At 62.1% G+C, this 5,729-nt stretch overlaps 1 non-coding gene across 1 annotated transcript; it reads left to right on the top strand.

Moving 5' to 3' along the window:
- The first annotated feature begins 4,301 nt into the window (after positions 1-4,301).
- LOC131872534 (5S ribosomal RNA) lies at positions 4,302-4,420 on the top strand. Its single transcript, XR_009370674.1, has one exon. It is a non-coding gene; the product is annotated as a 5S ribosomal RNA (ribosomal RNA).
- Positions 4,421-5,729: the final 1,309 nt, after the last annotated feature.

The following is a 5,729-nucleotide window of genomic DNA, read 5'->3' on the forward strand; positions in this document are numbered from 1 at the left end:
GCTCCGACTTCGTGCACGCCATGGTGCCCACCGCGGCGAAGGTGCACGCGAGGTGCGCACCCGGGGCAAACCGGGCTCCGACTTCGTGCACGCCGCACCTTGGAGCACACTTCGGAGCGCTCCTTGGTGCGCACCATGGTGCCCACCAGGGCGCGCAACCCAGCCAAGGTGTGCGCACCAAGGTGCACGCGAGGTGCGCACCCGGGGCAAACCGGGGTCCGACTTCGTGCACGCCGCACCTTGGAGCACACATCGGAGCGCTCCCAGGTTCGCACCAGCGTTGCGCACCTTTGATGCGCTGCCTTCACTAATTTCCAGAAAAGGCAAAAAAAAACGAGATTTTAAAATTTCCGTTCTGAAAGATAGTGAAAAAAACGGAACGCGGGTGCCATCTTGAGCCCTTCCTGGTGCGCAGCCCAGGCAAGTTGTGCGCACCAAGGTGCCCACCCTGGCGGAGGTGCGCGCCCGGGGCAATCCGGGCTCCGACTTCGTGCACTGCATGGTGCCCACCAAGGCGCGCAACCCAGCCAAGGTGCCCACCGCAGCGAAGGTGCACGCGAGGTGCGCACCCGAGGTGCACACCCGGGGCAAACCGGGCTCCGACTTCGTGCACGCCGCACCTTGGAGCACACTTCAGAGCGCTCCTTGGTGCGCACCAGGGCGCGCAACCCAGCCGAGGTGCCCACCCCGGCGAAGGTGCACGCGAGGTGCGCACCCGGGGCAAACCGGGCTCCGACTTCGTGCACGCCATGGTGCCCACCGCGGCGAAGGTGCGCACCCGGGGCAAACCGGGCTCCGACTTCGTGCACGCCGCACCTTGGAGCACACTTCGGAGCGCTCCTTGGTGCGCACCATGGTGCCCACCAGGCCGCGCAACCCAGCCAAGGTGTGCGCACCAAGGTGCACGCGAGGTGCGCACCCGGGGCAAACCGGGGTCCGACTTCGTGCACGCCGCACCTTGGAGCACACATCGGGGCGCTCCCGGGTTCGCACCGGCGTTGCGCACCGTGGTGGGCACCTCGGAGCACACCAAGGTGGGCAGCGAGGTGCGCACCTTTGATGCGATGCCTTCACTAATTTCCATAAAAGGCAAAAAAAAAACGAGATTTTAAAATTTCCGTTTTGAAAGATAGTGAGAAAAAGGGAATGCTGGTGCCATCTTGAGCCCGCCCTGGTGCGCAGCCCAGCCAAGGTTTGCGCACCAAGGTGCCCACCCTGGCGAAGGTGCGCGCCCGGGCAATTAACCCAACTTCCAACTTCGCGCGCGCCAGGGTGGGAGCGCACCCAACAACCGGGCCTGGGAAGAGCCAATGCGAGAAACCCCACCAAACTCTCTGACAAAAAAAGAGGGGGCGCTCCAGTAACCCCGCTTCGGAGCGCACCCTGGGCAAACCCAGCCAAGGTGCCCACCCCGGCCAAGGTGCAGGCGAGGTGCGCACCCGGGGCAAACCGGGCTCCGACAACGTGCACGCCGCACCTTGGAGCACACTTCGTAGCGCTCCCGGGTGCGCACCTCAGAGCACACCAAGGTGGGCAGCGAGGTGCGCACCTTTGATGCGCTGCCTTCACTAATTTCCAGAAAAGGCAAAAAAAAAAGGAGATTTTAAAATTTCCGTTTTGAAAGATAGTGAAAAAAACGGAACGCGCGTGCCATCTTGAGCCCGCCCTGGTGCGCAGCCCAGGTAAGGTGCCACCCTGGCAAAGGTGCGCACCCGGGCAATTAACCCTACTTCCGACTTCGTGCGCGCCAGGGTGGCAACCGGGCCTCGGAAGAGCCAATGCGAGAAACCCCACCAAACGCTCCGACAAAAAAAGAGGCGGCGCTCCAATAACCCCGCTTCGGAGCGCAGCCGGGGCAAACCAAGCCAAGGTGCCCACCCCGACGAAGGTGCACGCGAGGTGCGCACCCGGGGCAAACCGGGCTCCGACAACGTGCACGCAGCACCTTGGAGCACACTTCGAAGCACTCCCGGGTGCCCACCGGCGTTGCGCACCGTGGTGGGCAGCGAGGTGCGCACCTTTGATGCGCTGCCTTCACTAATTTCCAGAAAAAGGCAAAAAAAAATGAGATTTTAAAATTTCCGTTTTGAAAGATAGTGAAAAAAAAGGAACGCGGGTGCCATCTTGAGCCCGCCCTGGTGCGCAGCCCAGGCAAGGCATGCGCACCAAGGTGCCCACCCGAGGTGCACACCCGGGGCAAACCGGGCTCCGACTTCGTGCAGGCCGCACCTTGGAGCACACTTCGGAGCGCTCCTTGGTGCGCACCATGGTGCCCACCAGGGCGCACCCGAGGCAAACCGGGCTCCGACTTCGTGCACGCCGCACCTTGGAGCACACATCGGAGCGCTCCCAGGTTCGCACCAGCGTTGCGCACCTTTGATGCGCTGCCTTCACTAATTTCCAGAAAAGGCAAAAAAAAACGATATTTTAAAATTTCCGTTCTGAAAGATAGTGAAAAAAACGGAACGCGGGTGCCATCTTGAGCCCTTCCTGATGCGCAGCCCAGGCAAGTTGTGCGCACCAAGGTGCCCACCCTGGCGGAGGTGCGCGCCCGGGGCAAACCGGGCTCCGACTTCGTGCACTGCATGGTGCCCACCAAGGCGCGCAACCCAGCCAAGGTGCCCACCGCAGCGAAGGTGCACGCGAGGTGCGCACCCGAGGTGCACACCCGGGGCAAACCGGGCTCCGACTTCGTGCACGCCGCACCTTGGAGCACACTTCAGAGCGCTCCTTGGTACGCACCAGGGCGCGCAACCCAGCCAAGGTGCTCACCCCGGCGAAGGTGCACGCGAGGTGCGCACCCGGGGCAAACCGGGCTCGGACTTCGTGCACGCCGCACCTTGGAGCACACATCGGAGCGCTCCCGGGTTCGCACCAGCATTGCGCACCTTTGATGCGCTGCCTTCACTAATTTCCAGAAAAGGCAAAAAAAAGAAAAAAATGAGATTTTAAAATTTCCGTTTTGAAAGATAGTGAAAAAAACGGAACGCGGGTGCCATCTTGAGCCCGCCCTGGTGTGCAGCCCAGGCAAGTTGTGCGCACCAAGGCACCCACCCTGGCCAAGGTGGGTCACGGGGTGGGTCCTAGGGTGGGTAACGGGGTGGGTACTAAGGTGCGTGCCAAGGTGGGTCATAGGGTGGGTGCCAAGGTGGGCACCAGGGTGGGTGTGCACCAACCCTAGCCAGGGTAGGTCACGGGGTGGTTGTCGGGGTGGGCGTCAAGGAGCCAAGGTGGGTGGCAAGTAGCCAAGTTGCGTGCCAAGGTGGGTGTCGGGGTGGGTGCCAAGGATCCAAGGTGGGTGCCAAGGAACCAAGGTGGGTGTCTGGGTGGGTGCCGAGGTGGGAGCCAGGGTGGGTCCCAAGGTGAGTGCAAAGGTGGGTGCCAGGGTCAAGGTGAGTGCCAATGTGGGTTCCAAGGTGCCAGGGTCAGGGTGAGTGCCAATGTGGGTTCAAAGGTGCTAAGTTGGGTGCGAGGTTGGGTGCGAGGGTGGGTGGGTGCCAAGGTGTGCTAGGTGGAAGCCCGGGTGGGTCGGCATCCCATGGGTGTCGAGTTGGGTGCCTGATGGGTGCTTCTTGTCAAGTTTTAGTCGTCGGGACTCATTTCGAGCCTTAGAGGTCGTTTCTTGTCCGGTTGCCCTGTCTTCGACCTGGGAACCCAATTTTGGTCCTCGGGTCCCATTTTTTTTTGTCTCGCATCCCACTTTTGGCCTGTGGCCTTTTCGGGGTCGATTCTCGTTTTGGGCATCAGAGCATGTTTCTTCTCCTAAAACCCAATATTTGTTTATTAAGTCTCGGAACACATTTTTGTTCTCGTGGACCCATCATGGGTCTTGGAACGCATTTGTGGTCCTTGGGTCCCATTTTGCATCCCGAAACTTGTGTTTTGGTGCTTGATCCCTATTTTGGGTGCCCACCTTGCACCAAGTGCGCACCCGGGGCAAACCGAGCGCCTTGGTGCACCGGGGCAAGATCGAGCGTGCACCCGAGGCGCCCCGAACATGCACCAAGGTGCACTCGGCCCACATGTGAGCGCAGGTCGTTGCGCCCGAGGTGGTGTGTGGGCACCGCGTTGCAGACGGGACACTGCACGCACACGACGCCCCCTACAGGTGCACGCACGTAGGCCGGGCCGGGTGCACACCCGACGCCCTAGCAAGGTGCGCGCACCCGGGCAGGGCTCACACTTGGCGAACGGGGCGCACTTCGCGAGGGAGGGTGTGCACCTCGACGGGGGTGGGTGGCCGGGGTGGATTCGCACGTGGGTCGCGGTTTGCTAAGTACACACTGCGACAAGCTCATAACGGGTGCGATCATACCAGCGTTAGTGCACCGGATCCCATCAGAACTCCGCAGTTAAGCGCGCTTGGGCCGGAGTAGTACTGGGATGGGTGACCTCCCGGGAAGTCCCGGTGTTGCACCCTTTTTTAGTTTTTCGCCGGGCATCGCAATGCTATTTGAATAAACCTTTTGCCCGTTTGCGTTCTCGTCGGGGCCGGGCCGGGCCGGGGTGCGCTGCCCGCACTACCGCGCGCGCGGGGGCGACACCGAGCGCGCACCCGAGGCGCCCCGAGCACACAGGCCACGGTGCAACCCGGGCGTTGTGCGCGCACCCCGGTGCGCCCGAGGTGCTGCGCGCGCACCCAGGTGAAATCGGTGTGCACCTCGGCCAGTGCGCGCTCGGTCGAGTCGCGCACGTTGGCCAAGGTGCACGGTGATGTTTCTTACTCTAAGGTTCCGCACCAGACGCCCGGGACAGGTGAGCGAAGCTGGGCGGGGCCGGGTGCGCGGCCGGGGCAGGTGCACGCAGCTGGAGAGAGCTTTGGAGCACACTTCGGAGCGCACCAATGATGCGCTCCATTCAAAAGTTTCCTGAAAAGGCAAAAAAAGTTGAGATTATAGAATTTCCCACTTGAGAGATTGTAAAAAAAAAAAATTTAAAATGAAGGAAACGCGGGTGCCAAGGTGTGCGCAGCCCAGCCAAGGTGTGCGCACCAAGGCGCCCACCCTGGCGAAGGTGCACGCAAGGTGCGCACCCGAGGCAAACCGGACAATTAACCCAACTTTCGACTTCGCGCGCACCTTGGAGCGCACTTCGGAGCGCTCCTTGGTGCGCACCAATCTTGGGCACCTCGGAGTGCACCATGGCGCCCACCAAGGTGCGCACCCGGGGCAAACCGAGCTCCGACTTCGTGCGCACCTTGGAGCGCACGAAAGGTGCGCACCATGGCGCCCACCAAGGTGCGCAGCCCAGCCAAGGCGTGCGCATCAAGGTGCGCACCCTGGCGAAGGTGCGCACCCGGGGCAAACCGAGCTCCGACTTCGTGCGCACCTTGGAGCGCACAAAAGGTGCGCAACCCAGCCAAGGTGTGCGCACCCCGGTCAAACCGAGCTCCGAATCGTGCGCACCAGAGGTGCACGCCATCGTGCGCACCTTGGAGCACACTTCGGAGCCCTCCTTGGTGCGCGCCGATGTTGCGCACCTCGGAGCGCACCCGGGGAAAACAATGCAATTAACCCGACTTTCGACTTCGTGGGCACCTCGGAGCGCTCTCGGGTTCGCACCTCGGAGCACACCGAGGTGCGCACCTTTGATGCGCTGCCTTCACCAATTTCCAGAAAAGGCAAGAAAACATTGAGAAGGTGTGCGCACCGAGGTGCCCACCCTGGCGAAGGTGCACGCGAGGTGCGCACCCGGGGCAAACCGGGCTCCGACTTCGTGCACGCCGCACC

The sequence above is a fragment of the Cryptomeria japonica genome, unplaced genomic scaffold (assembly GCF_030272615.1).
Source record: "Cryptomeria japonica unplaced genomic scaffold, Sugi_1.0 HiC_scaffold_644, whole genome shotgun sequence".
Taxonomy (NCBI): domain Eukaryota; kingdom Viridiplantae; phylum Streptophyta; class Pinopsida; order Cupressales; family Cupressaceae; genus Cryptomeria; species Cryptomeria japonica.